The sequence below is a fragment of the Sciurus vulgaris genome, assembly GCF_902686455.1.
Source record: "Sciurus vulgaris genome assembly, chromosome: 11".
NCBI lineage: Eukaryota > Metazoa > Chordata > Mammalia > Rodentia > Sciuridae > Sciurus > Sciurus vulgaris.
The window spans coordinates 65,779,615-65,794,421 of record NC_136472.1 but is presented as its reverse complement, the minus strand read 5'-3'; the positions used below and the strand labels follow the sequence as shown (position 1 = coordinate 65,794,421).

The following is a 14,807-nucleotide window of genomic DNA, read 5'->3' as shown; positions in this document are numbered from 1 at the left end:
AAAAGAACTGAACAGAAACTTCTTCAAAGAAGAATACAAATGGCCAAGAAATATATGAAAAATGTTCAGCATTTCTAGTAATTAGGGAAATGCAAATCAAAACTGCACTAAGATTTCATTTCATTCCAGTTTGAATGGTAATTATCAAGAACGTGAAAAATAGTAAATACTGATATGGATGTAGGGGGAAAAGGTACACTTCTACATTGTTGGCGAGATTCAAATAGATACAACCACTCTGGAAAGCAGTGTGGGGAGTCCTCAAAAAATGAGAAATGAGACTACCATATGGACTAGCTCTCCCACTCCTCAGTATTTATCCTAAAGATAAAAATCAGTGTATTATAGCAATACAGCCACCTCAATGTCTATAGCAGCACAATTCACAATAGCTAAATTATACAATCAACCCATATGCCCATCAGTAGACGAATGGATTAAAAAATGTGGTATATAAACACAATGGAGTTTTACTCAGCCATAAAGAACGAAATAATAGCATTTGCAAGTTAATGGATGGAAAAGGAGAATATCTTGTTAAATGAAATAAGCCAGATTCAGAAATTCAAGGAGTGAATGTTTTCTCACATATGTGGAAGTTAGAGCAAAACAAGAAAGAGGCAGCTGGGAAGGGGATCAGATATCATAAAGATAGAGGAAAAATCAGTGAAGTAGAAGGAGAATGAGAGTGAGGGAGGAAGGAAGGAAGGGAAAGGGGAAGAAATATGGAATGAATTAACAAAATCACATTTTATCCAAATAAAGGTACAAAAGGGAATTTTACTTTTATGCATAAGTAGAAAAAAGGAAGTTTGAGAGGAGGGAGATTAGGGGGAGACAGGAGGAGAGAAAAAGGGGAGGGGAAGTGGTGATTGAAATCATATTCTGTGCATGTATGATTTTGTCAAAATGAACCTAAATGCTATGTATAATTATAATCTCTAATATAAATAAATAAATAAATAAATAAATTGGAATGCTATATGGGTGGATTTGTGATAAAATTAGTACAATAACATGTTAAAGAGTCTGATAGATTTCATGATAAAATTATTTTTAAAAAGAAAAAGAAGTGAACATAAATCTTGGAAATTAAGTACTCTATAAGTAAAATAAAATACAGAAGTAGAGATAGAATCTTCAGCAACAGATTAGATCAAGCAGAATAACAAAGGATATGTGAATTCAAAGACAGGTCTTTTGAAATATTCTATTTAAATAAAAGAAAAAGAAAAAAAGAAAGAGAGAAAGAAAGAAAGAATTAAAAATAAGAAGGAATGAAGAAATATTCAAGATCTTCCAGATACTTTTCTACAAACCAGCAGCATCTTCGGAATAGTCAAAGGTGAGGAGATAAAGGTCAAGGACACAACCTATTCAATGGAATAATAGCAGAAAAGATCACTAATATGAGGAAAGACATAGACATCCATGTACAGCAGACTTACAGAACTTCAAATATACATTATCAGAAAATATCTTCACCTTGGCACATTATAGTCAAACTGTCAAAAATACAAGAGAAAGAAAGAATTTGGTACCTGAGATTGAACCCAGGAGTGCTTAACAAGTGAAATACATCCCCAGCCACTTTTTATATTTTGTTTTGAGATAGAGTCTTGCTAAGTTGCTTAGGGCCTCACTAAGTTGCTGAGGCTGGCTTTGAACTTGTGATCCTCTTGCCTCAGCCTCTCAAGTCCTGGGAATACAGGCATGTGCCACTGCACCTGGTTACAAAGAAATAATTTAAAAATCTATAAGAAAAAAGTACACCTGTAATCCAAGTTACTCTGGAGGCTGAGGCAGGACAATGGTGAGTTCAAATCCAGCCTCAGCAACTCAGCAAGGCCCTAAGCAACTCAGTGAGACCCTATCTCTAATAAAATATAAAAAAGGGCTGGGGATTTGGCTGGTGGTAAAGTGCCCCTGGGTTCAATCTCTGGTACAAAAAAAAAATGTGCTAAGTTATATTTAAGGCCACCCACATTAGACTTAAAGCAGAAATGCTTTGGGCCTGGAGGGAATGGAATGATACATTCTAATACCTGAAAGAAAATAGCTGCCAACCAAGATTCTGTGGCGAGCAACTGTATCCTTCAGACATGAAGCAGAAGTAAAGATGTTATAAGATAAGCAAAACCTGAGGGAACTCATGATCAAACCAGTCTTGCAAAATATGTTTAACAGAGTCCTGCATTCATGAGTGAAAGAAAAGTAAGTACCATCATAAAAGCATGTGAAAATATAAATCTCACTCGAAGAATTGATTGACAAAGGACAAATAGAGAAGAATCAACACTGTTCAGAGCACCTCAAAATGCAACAGATGAACAGAGAAGACAGGAAACAATATTCCAAAACAACTGGAAGAATATCCACAAAATAACAGAAGAAAGTCTTGAGTTATCAATGATAACCTTGAATGCAAAAAGAGTAAATTTCTCCAATTAAAAGATACGGACTGCCTAAATGGATTAAACAAATAAATTAAGACAAAACCTATCAACACACTGCCTACTAGAAACTTCATAAGTAAAAAGAGAATGAAGTGTAATATTATATTTCAAGCAAAGGGAATCCTAAAGTGAGCAGAAATAGGAATAATTACATCTGACAAAATAAACTTTAAGATGAAAACTATAAAAGCAAACAAGGGAAGTAACTACATCAATAATGAAGCCGTCAATTTGTAAACCAATTACAATGTGTATCACTTAATATCATAGCACAAAATTTAGTAAATAACATATATACAATGATAGTGGGGGGATTTCACTATCCCTGTAGAATAAAAGGATAGATCCCTAGATGGAAAGCTCAACAAAGAAACACCAGAGTTGAACTACACTTAGAACAAATAGACTTAGCAGATAATCACAGAACATTTCACCCACTAATAGACTGCAGAATCCACATTCCTCTCATCACTACATGAGGCTTTTTCTAGCTTTTTCTAAACCTTACTATTTAGCCACAAAACCAGTTTTAGCAAATTCAAAATAAACTGAAACTCATATCTCTGTATCTTTTCTGGTTACAGTGGAATAAAACTTGAAAGCAATAACCAAAGAAATTCTAGAAGTTAGACAAATGCACAGAGGCTAACAGTGGATCATTCAGAAAGTCAGAAGGGAAATATGTCGCCTGCTTAAAACAAAGGAAAGTGGAAACACAATATACCACATTTGTGGGATGAAGCAAAAACAGTAATAAAAGGGAAGTTATATAGCAATAAAGTGCTTTTTTGTGTGCGCGGTGGTGTGTGGTGTCTGTATGTGATTTCCAGTTAAACTACCTGATGACACATTTCAGGACTAGCATGAACAAAGGCAAATTCAACATTAGGGGAAGAAAAGAAACAACAAATCAGAGAAGAAATGCATGAAGTAGAGATTAAAAGGCACAAAAATTATGAAGAAAACAGAGTTGATTATCTGAAACAATAAAACTGACAAATGTTAAGCAAGGTTAGCCAAAGATAAAAGATGACCCAAATAAAGAAAATTGGAGATGGAAAAGGAGACATTGCAAGCAATACCACAGCATGACAAAGGACCATTAGGGTCTATTATGGAAAACCATACAGTAACAAATTGGAAAATGTAGAAGAAATTTTTGAACACATATGATCTACCAAAACTGAACTATGAGGACAAACCTGGAACACACCAATAACAAATAATGAAATTGAATCAGTGATGGAATATCCTCTCAAAATTAAAAGCCCAGGAACAATTTCACTGCTGAATTTTGTCAAACTTTTAAAGAACTAACACCATTGCTTCTCAAAGTATTCCGTACTTGTATCACAAGGGGGAAAACTGTCCTAAATTCATTCTGTGAGGCCAACATTACCCTGAAATTGAAACCAGAAAAAGACATCAAAATAAGAAACCTGTAGTCCAATATATCTGATGAACACAGGGGAAAAAAAAAATCTTAACAAAACACCAGCAGATAGCAATCAACTGCACATTAAAAAGATCATACACCAAGATCAAGTTGGTTTCATCCCAGCAATATAAGAATTGATCAACAGATGCTAACACAACATCAACAAAATGAAGGATAAAAATCATATGGTCATCTCAATAGGTGCAGGAAATGCATTCGAAAATGCATATGACAAAAATCCCTAAACGAATTTGGTATATACCTAATATATACCTAACCTAAGAAAGGTTATGTAAAACAAACCCACAGTCAACCTCATAATAATGGGAGAAAAAGAATGTCCTTTAAGGTCAGAAACAAGAGTGTCCACTCTCATTGTTCTTATTCACTATAGAACTAGAAGTTTTAGCCAGAACAAGTGGGCAAGAGAAAGAAACAAAGCACACAAACAGGAAGGGAAGAAATCAAATTGTACTTGTTTGCAGATGATGTGATTCTATACATAGAGAAAATGAAAAACTGTACCCCAAAACCATTAGAACTGATCAACTCAGTAGTGGGATACAAAATAAACATACAAATATGAGTAGCTTTTCTATACAACAATAATGAGTTTGATGAACACAGGAAAAAAAATACAATTGGTTACAGTCTCACTCCGATTATTATGGTTAAAATAAAAAATAAACAAGCAGACAATAATAAATGCTAGAGCGGATGTACAGAAAAAGGACTCTCACACATTGTTGGTGTGAATGTAACTGGTAAAGCCATTATGGAGAACAGTATGGAGGTTCCTCAAAAATGAAAAATATCCAGGTGCAGTGGCAGATGCGTTTAATCCCAGCAACTCAGGAGGAGTTGGCAGTGAGGTGTGAGGCAGAAGGATCACAAGTTTGAGGACAGCTTCAGCAGCTTGGTGAGGCCCTAGGCAACTTAGTGAGAACCTGTCTCAAAATAAAAATAAAACGGGCCGGGAATGTAGCTCAGTGATAAATGGGTTCAATCCCTAGCACCAATAAGCAAATGTTTAAATAAACAAATAAATACCAAACAACTAAAAATAGAACTACCATATGATCTAGTTATCCCATTTCTGGGTGTAAAGAAGATGCAGTCAGCATACCAAAGAGATACCAATATGCCTATGTTTATTGTGGCTTTATTCATGATAGATAAACACACGAAGCATAAAGAAAGTATAGTGTAATATACACAAGAGACTATCATTCAGGAATAAAGAAGAATGAAATCCTGACATTTGCAGGAAAACTGATGGAACTGGAGGACATCATGTTAAGAAAAATAAGCCAGACACACAAAGCTGAGTTCTCTATTTTCTCTCTCATATGTGGAAACTAAAAAAAGTTCACCTGAAGGTAGAATAGCGATTATTAGGGATTGAGAAAGGAGCAAAGGTAGTAGGGAGGGTTGAAAGAGGGAGACTGGAGTTGATCAGTGCACTCTGTGTGCATCTATGAAAATACCACACTGAGAATCCTCATCATTTATAATTTATTTGTGTTAATAAAAAGTATGAAAAATGGTGGAATGAGACAGACATCATTACCCTATGTACATGTATGATTACATGAACGGTATGAATCTACATTGTGCACAACCATAGAAAAGAAACGATGTACCCCATTTGTGTACAGTGAATGAATCAAAATGCTGTCTGTAAAAAATTAAAAGCTAAAAAAGAATATCAGGGTAGGACTGCCAGATATTAGAGCCACTCCTCTCTTTAGACAGATATCCATATTTACTTTACAGTAAATTTTAAATCCTCCATGGAGACCTTGCTTCCTAAACAGGTCTGAAACATCTGGAGAGAGAGAGGAAAGGATATGAGGCTGGGTTTTCATTGTGGTTAGAAGCGGGGCTGGTGGGAGTTCCTGTAGAAGAGCAGAAGACTGTGTGGTTTGAATTTCCTGTCATTTTCAAGGGATCCGGAAGCCCAGATGTGAGGAGAGGGGAGAGAGAGGTGAAAAGAACTTTCAAGAGGCTTGCTAGCAGTCAAACATAACAATCAAATATGAAATTAGATTTCCTCTTTATAGTGCTTAATTCCAGTGTCCTTCCCAGCCCAGAGTTAGTGGACTAAAGTAGAAAGAGCACACAGGCTGTAGTGTCAGCACCTTGAATTTGGGTTTCAGGAATAAATCTGAGAGGGCTGGCGAACATGAAGCTCATAATCACTTCCATTCACAAGATTTATGAAGTATTCCAAAGGATAAGAGAATTGTAATTACAAAAGGTATCTTTGAGTTAGTTTTGCTGTCTAGTATGCCCCTTCAGTTACACATGGGAATGTGTCAAGGTAGTGAAGATGACTGGTGGTCAGAGCCAACTCTCCCAGTCCCAGATGCTCTTCAGACATGGCCAGTTCCAAAACCACACCACAGAGAAATGGCATCAAGAGATCCCTACTACAAAGATCCGAATCTCTGAACAGCAGTAGGCCACAGGGTCCTGTGGAAGCACAAGGGGAATCTGAAAAAGATGCAGACATACAATGCTAAGACCATAAGTGCATGTGCTATAAAGGCTGTGGTAAAGCTAAAGGAGGTTAAGTTCTGCCAAGAATGAGCTACCAATGGGTTTGGTCCCACAATTATGCACAAAGACTCTGAGTCTTAAAATGACTATTTATTTATTGGGGGGAGGTGGGGAGCCTGCAAAGCTGCAGACTTCCTTGCTCTTGTATAGCACATCTTTTATAGGGCAGTGTGAGGTTAAATCTTTTTTCTTTTTACTTGTTCTAATTAGTTATACATGACAGTAGAATTCACTTTGACACATCATATATAAATGGAGTATATCTTTTCATTTATCTGGTTGTACATGATGTACACTGATCATGTATTCATATGTGCACATAGCATAATAATGTCCATTTTTTTCCACTTTCCATCCTACCCCCATACCCTTTCCCTTCCCCTCACTCCCCTCTGCACAATACGAGGTTCCTCCATTCTTCCCTTGCCCTCCCCCACCCATTATAGATCAACAGTCACATATCAGAAAGCATTTGGCCTCTGGTTTTGGGGTTTTGTCTTATTTCGTTTAGCATGATATTCTCCAGCTCTATTCATTTACCTACAAATGTCATCATTTCATTCTTAATTAAGGTTGAGTAATATTCCATTGTGTATATGTAACACATTTTCTTTATCCATTCATCTCTTGAAGGACACCTAAGTTGGTTCCATAGTTTAGCTATTGTGAGTTAGCTTATCGAAGCAATTGACTTGTTTACTTGTGCTAAGAAAACAATGTCCCTAGAGACAAAACAGAATATGTTCTCATAAGATGCAGGAAACATACACCTAAAGTATGTAGGCTGCAGTACAGTTGGAACCTTACATGTCTCCTTAAACAGGGTCATCGTGCCTCACAAGAATTATCCCAACGTGAGGAGTTATTGCTGTCCTGCTGTGTGCAGTATTCCAGCCTCCTTGACTTTGGCTAATAAACAGGAAGTCCAAGTGCAGAATCATCAGGGTGAACTTTCCATGACCTCAGGAGATCAGACCTCAATAAAGTCCAAGACCCCAAAATGTATCACCCACAAGATCCTCTGACCTGCCTGCATTGCCTACCCCAAGCCTGGGAAGCTTGCTCATGCCAGCATTGCCAAGGGTCTCAGGCTCTGCTAGTGAAAGGCCAAGGCTCACACAAAACCCAGGCCCAGGCTGCTACTCCAGCTTCAGCTCCAGCTTCAACTGAAGCTCTGGTTCAGGTTCCCAGAGGTGCTCAGGTCCTTAGATCCCTCCACAGTAAAGACCTCTGTCTGCCAATGTGAGGACAGGAGGACCGGTGTGACCATGGAGCTGGTGTCTTCCTGTGCTGTTTGTGAAAAAGAACTTGAAGCAGGAAAAAATAAAAAGAACTTTCCAGGTAAAAAATGTACCCAAGAAAGCATGTACAAGGTTACTTGTGACACACAGCAACTGCTGACGTCAGTCATTGCCTGAAACAATTTCCTGAGAGATGAAAGACAATATTTTGGCCACGTAATAAGCTACATCATTCAGGTTCAAATATCTGAAACTTTTGCTCCCCCATACTTTTACAATCTTTTCCTACTATCTACACCAAAGAAAATTAAACATCAACTCACTTGCATTTGCATTATAGCTGCTTGATATTTTCCCTTTTTGTCAACTTCATGTCGAGTTAGGCTTTATCCATGGGCAAGATTGGACTGTAGCTTACCGCTGTTTAAAAGAGCTTTGGATTTTTGCTGTGCAGCTTATTAGGACATTGGATGATGATGAGTTTGGGGTGGAGTTTAGAAATGAGAACCATTTAAGTCTTAGACTTCAGGGACCAGATTGCCTTTCCTCAGGACATCTCTTTCCATGTTTTCCCCCCAGCTTCTCAAACTAGTCATCTGAACAAGAAAGGAGAAAAGAATACTACTATAGCCATGCTCTCTCTAGAGGCAGAGATGAAGGTCAGGTTTGTGGAAATGAACTTACACTTCCCCTAAAGTTATTCCCTCTGTTTTTCTCTTATCAGTACCTGGACATTCATCCCATCCCAGCAGCTGTTTGTCTCTGGGACTCCAGGCCTCAAATGCAGAGATCACTAGGGTATTCCAGGCTTCCTTGCTCCAGCATCCTCTTGCTTCTTTCCTTTGTTTTCTCTTCTAAGGACACTTCCACACAGAGAGGGGATGGTTAGAGCAAATAGCTCTCTTTTCTAAAGACTTCAACAAATCTTTACTGAGCATCCACTAAGTGTGATGCTATGTGCTGAAGTCACAGGAAATATATGACAAACAAATTGACCTTTGTTCACACTAACCAGATCTTCTAGGGCAGAGGTGAGGAAACTGATATGCAAGTAAACAACGAAGCTCAAAGATGGCAAGTATAGAGTTGCAGAATATACCCCATGTACTGAGAAAAGAACTGTTTACTAGCTATCTCATCTTCTCAAGGCCTGTTCAAAGGCAGGCTCCCTATATTAATTCCTTCATGACCAACCAGTCATATTCTCTTTACTTTGACTAACTTCCACATTGCTTACTTTCACAACCTGTTGCCACTTACCTCTGCATCGTGAACTCCTTGACAATAATTTCATGTCTTTTCCACTTTATGCACAGTTGGATTTAATTTGCTAATGTATTATTTAGAGTTTTTGCATCTCATGAGTGAGTCTGGTCTATATTTTCTCTTCCTTATAATATCCTCGTCTGATTTTGGCAAGATGACAAAATGGCCTTATAAAGTTAATTGGTGGATTCCCCCCCCCCCCCATTTTCTTGCTTCTCTGAAATAGCTTGTGAGATGGGCACTTGTTCTTGAATAGCTATTCTATAATAATGGAACCTAGGGTCTTTCAAGGAAGAAAAGCTGGAAAACAAGTTCTATTCCCGTGAGCTATTATTGTACTACAAACCCTTAAATTTAGCATAATATAGCACAATTTTTTTATCCTTTCATCAGTTGGTGGGCATCAAAGTTGTTCCATATGATGTTAAGCACATTTGTGTATACATCATTATGTAGACATAGGTGTTTTAATTTCTTTCAGGTAAATAACCAGAAGTATAATGCCTAGGTCATATTGTAATGTAGCTTCTTCTTATAAAATTATTTCCTTTTAAAAAAAACTGTCATCCGTGTGACTATAACATTTTGCATTGACTGGCAATGTTTGGTGAATTTCAGTTGCTACACATACTGGTCAACATTGATACTGTTAGCTATTTGGTTGTGTAAATATTGCTCATTATAGCTTTAATTTACATGTAGTTGAATATTTTTATGTCTTAGTTGACTATTTATGTATTTTGTTTGTGAAATATCTAAGTCTGCATGTTTTCTTTTTGGGTTGTTTTCTGACTTTGAGTTTTCAGGATTCTTTGTATATTCTAGGTATAAGTCTTTGGTCAGATACACATTTTAGAAATTTTTCACTTGCTCTATGGGTTTAATTTCTTAATTAATTTTTCTAATAGTACACATTTTCATTCTGATAAACTTTCCTTTATGTATTTTTCTTTTATAATTTGTGTTTTATGTCCTGATTAATAAACTATTGCCTTGATGTAATAAAGTTTTTTGATATCTTTTTCTTAAAATTTAATAATTTTAGGTATTACATATAGATCTGTGGACCATTTTCTATTAATCTTTGCTTTTGGTATGAGAAAAGAGTTGAGACTCACACCACCTATAAAGATACCCAACTATCTGACAGCATTTCTTGAAAGCATTATTTTTTTCCTAGCTAAATAAGTGGTCAATTTTGTCCACAAGTTGACTTTAAAATATTGGTCTATTTCTGAACTCTAATTCACTATAAAGATTTGCAAAGAGATATGAAAGATTTAAATAAATGGAAAGATATGAGTTGTTTGTGGATTGGAAGATTCAATATTTATCAAAATGTAGATTTAAATTATGTATTGAATACAATGCCAATTATAATCCTAAAATGTTTTTTAATAAATTAATGAAAAAATAGTCTCAATTTTTGCTCTTTCATATAAATTTAAAATATGATTAATCCAAAGAATTGATAAAAACCCATTACACACACTATAAACAAACTATTATTTAAGTGTCATTCCTCTGACCCCATAGAAACAGTCTTCTAGTTCTGTTTATTGAATGAATTCTCTTCTTCCTTCTCCAGCCAAAGAACAATGCCTAGCTCTCCTACTTGAATTTCTTTTCAAGCTGACTATCTGGCTCTCCACCAGGTATCTACTAACTGTCAACTATACTTGAATTTAAAACATTTTCTCTGAATACTAAGTCAAAGATAGTAGTCTATTGCATTGGGGTTATCTTCAGAGGAATATGATACAGGGACCAAAGGCATGGAAGCTGCCGTTTCATGTGTACAATGGGCATCCCCACTAGTTTTCTGTCATTGTGAGTTCTTGAAGTATACCAGTTAACACCAGTTAATAACAGGACTCTTTCAATTGCATTTTCTTCCCTTTTAGAATTATGATGTGTCATAATCTAGGACACATTTATGTATTTCAGATGTCAAATATTTCAGTGTTCTTTCACAAGTGAAAAAGTTCAAACTCAGTAAAAAGGCTAATGGTCCTTTCAAGTGGAGAAATGCACTGGATGGCATTCATGGGCTCCTGTCAAAGACTTCTATTAGCAAGGTGGCACCTAATCATATTTCTAGTGTCATTATATTAAGGAACCTCTATGGTGGCAAAGAACCCAATTGGGGTTTGTCCCTGGAACCTCCCAGAGAGCCTGGTGTAACAAATCTCCCACTCAAATTCAGCTTGTTTTCTGGTAACTTTGTGAATAGGACCTAACTTCATTTCTAGATGATTTTTTTCCATAATCAAATGGGACCAAGTCTGTGCCTCTTATTTTGATTTTGGAGTTGACAAAACCATTCTTAACTTAGTTCTCTGACAGATATTTTAATCATCCTTGTCCAAGTAATACAAAAAGGTGAAATTCTCCATGTGTACTGGTCCCATTATCTTTTTTTTTTTTTTTTTTTTTTTTCAGAAAAGCAAGAAGTTTTATTGCTTTGTTTAGCAAAGGAGAAAGCACAGGGAACTTCTGTCCCAGAGACTGTGATTCTGCCCATCAGGGGAAACCCGGGGCTTATAAAGAAGTTATTCAAAGGGCTACATTCCATGTGTTCTCTGTTAGGAGCTGTAATTCACTTTTTTTTGGTGGTGGTGGGGAGAGCAGTCATTTCTGAGATCTTCTGGTACCATCCCCCGAGTTCTGAATTACTTAGTTTCTGTGGGGGGTGTGTGCTCAGGGACAGATAACTTTGCCTAGGAAAGGGAAGAAAGGTGTAATCCTGTTCCCCTGAGACTAGGGAGAGGGAGAGATTAGGGAGGAGCAAGGAGAGAGGAAGAGAAAGAAATGTCCATTAAAAAGTAAGTTTTGTCCTGGGGACATAGCTCAGTTGGTAGAGTGCTTGCCTTGCATGCACAAGGCCCTGGGTTCAATCCCCAGCACAGCAAAAAAAACAACAAACACACAAACAAACAAACAAAAAAACAATGTAAGTTGCACTGGCAAAGCAGTAAGGCTTGTATTCAAAGCAAAAAGTGGACCACCTGAGTGGTCCTGAGTTACACTGAGTAGTGGAAGGTGGAAATCAACCCTGATGGGAGTTTCAGGAAGGATTAAAACTTTAACACTTGGGCTGGGGATGGGGCTCAGTCACACCTAGAATGTGTGAGGCACTGGGTTGGATTCTCTGCACCATGTAAAAAATAAATAAAGATATTGTGTCCATCTATAGCTAAAAATACTTTTTTAAAAACCCCAAATGTAAGAACCCAGAAACCACTCTGGACACGGGAACTCACATAAAAGGGTTTATTAAGCAAACAGAGTGTCTCTCTGCAGGGTAAGAGAGAAAATGAGAGGAAAAGAGAGAGAGAGAGTGCATGCAAGTGAGAGTGTGAAAAGCGAGGAGGAGAGAGAAAGTGAGTAGGAGAGAGAAAGAATGAATGTGAGGAGAAGAAGAGAAAGATGGCAGGGAGCTATCCTTAAGCAGTCAAATTCCATGGGTTAACGGGACCAATAACGAAGGATACTTGCAAGCTGACTGATGAACCAATAACTAGCTAGGATGTTCACAGACTGACAAGAAGTTGGGAGGCAGGGAAATGACTGCAGTGTAAAGGGCAGGGGAGCAGCTTTATATTATATTACATTCCCCCATTTGTTTTTGTAAAAAGATCTTTTGTTCTCCAGTTCTTCCCTTGCTTATCTCTCTTCCTGTCACATGAATGACTAGGCCTGGTTTTGCAGCTGAGATGTAAAAGGTCCATTCTTCCAGGGACAGTCCTCCAACTTCCAGAGGCAGATGGCTTTCATGGACTTCATTTCCTTGATTTGACTGATCCCCTATTTCTACACTAACTGCCTGTCCCCCAATTCTGGCTTTATTCCCCCCTCTAGTTTTAGGAACTCCTTACTGCTAAAGGGAAAGGGGGATGACGACCACTCTGGCTTCTTCAAGCTGGAAGGGGGCAGTGTGGGGCAAGCAGTTTGGAGTTCCCTTTTTAGAAATTGGGTCAATTGAGGCGTCCATGGTAGAAGTCTGGTTGGGGAAGAGCAGGTTGTAAAGGCATCTGGGGATGGGTGCTTCTATGAGAGAAGAACCAAAAGACATGAGTGCTGAAATGAGATTAGTACAAGATAAATGTTACAGAATCTGGAACATGCCAATGAATATCATGAAGATGATGGAAGCCAATAATTCCTCACGAGGGGGTGGAAAAACTGAGAAGTTGTCCCCATAACAAGGTCTAACAAAGGCTGGAGAGGATGAGGTCTTTTTTTGGGAACTTTAACATTGTCCAGGTTATCAGGAATGTAAACAACATTTGGTAGAGATCTCTATATTTCTGTTACTAGCAAACATAGATTAAGCCTACCTGTGTCTGTAGGCCTTAAACTGACTAAAATCTTCTGACTCTGGCAGTTTCTCTTGATAGTTATCTGGCACATTTGCCTAAGAATCTCTCTTTTGTAGCTTCCAGTTCTTATTCTAGTGGGCTAACACAAGTGTAAATTTTAAGTTACATTTAACTATTGTTTCTTTTAAATGCCCAAGAATGGCTATATTTTGGCTTTAACTGTTTTGTTAGGTGTTTAAGATCAAGCTGGTCAAATTGACCAGTTCCTATCTTGTTAAAGAGTCAGCAGAGTTCCCACAAGGGTCACTTATGGGGAACTTAAGGGCAGCTTCTTAGCTCCGTTAGTGCTGTCGGTTAGGCAGAGTCTCCTCAATGAGGTGGCTTCCCTTGGAAGCATCAGGGATGTCTACCTTTTTCCATGAACCTTCTCTGCAGCAGGTGCACTGATTGGCTTTTCATCCTCTAGTGGTCTCATTAATCTCCCTGATCAGGAGGTTGGGTGACCCAGAGTTTCAAAGCTCCTTAGAGAAATCCTCTTGTTCCCTGGGTTCAGGCTGACTTTGAGGGCAAGATACTGTTGTTTTTTTTTTTTTTTTTTTTTCTTGGCCTCTGTATTTAATTTCAATCTCTAAGTTTGATCTTAACCATCCAGCAAGCCAGTCTCACCAGTCATAAAGTAAGAGTGCTGGGCTTTAATTTCAATGTCTATGACTTTACAGTTATTTACCCCTTTTATCTAATTGGGGTCTACATTATCTATCCTATAGGTGATGGCTTACTATTTCAAGTTAATTTATGGTGTTTGCTCTTGAAGCAGTACTTCTGCAAAATATTAATCAGGCAACAGAGTTTACAAGAAAAATACAAAATGGAATCACCAAGAGTAAAACATTCAGTTTGTGCAATAGCTATCTTGAATTTTGGCTGAGTTATTTATCATATCCTGTTTGAGACCACAGTAATCTTTACAACAAACATCAAACTTTTGAACACAACTTTAAATGAGTTAAAGTCTGGCTTACTTTGGAGTCATTCTAATGTGCAGCAGGGTAGGAGGGGAGGCAGAGCCTTTTCTCAGGTAAGGCATAGCTCTTTACAAATCTTAAGTGAAGTGTTCTAATTCTGATGTTGATCTTTACTCCTTTCTTAAATGTCATTTTAAGAAGTTTACATATATTGATTCCTGAGTCTATATGAACATTAGTTAACACAATTTAACATTACATTTAAAACATGAATTAATGAAAGGCTGAGGGAGCTTTTAACTTTCCTTTTGTGTGGTAAAGTGGCAAAATGCTTTCATGTTTCTCGATATTAACCTTTAAACAAATCAGGCTTTCACTATCTTTTTAGAAATACATTTACATTTAAAATTTTTCATCTCAGTGTAAAAAGTAACAAATTTTACATATACCTTATTTATGACAGGTCTTATAATAGAATATTAAATGATAGAAATAAATCCCCAATAACATTTACTCTTCCTATAAGTATACCTGGAAAATATGAACACATTTAATAT

The 14,807-nt window shown here is 37.2% G+C and overlaps 1 protein-coding gene across 1 annotated transcript in view; it reads right to left on the bottom strand.

Moving 5' to 3' along the window:
* Positions 1 to 8,593, bottom strand: part of LOC306640958 (interferon-induced very large GTPase 1-like) — a 53,913-nt gene extending 45,320 nt beyond the window's left edge. The window contains exon 1 of the mRNA XM_079105700.1: positions 8,425 to 8,593. The gene's annotated coding sequence lies outside the window, so the exon portion shown is untranslated. The remainder of the gene's footprint in view (positions 1 to 8,424) is intronic.
* Between the last annotated feature and the right edge of the window lie 6,214 nt (positions 8,594 to 14,807).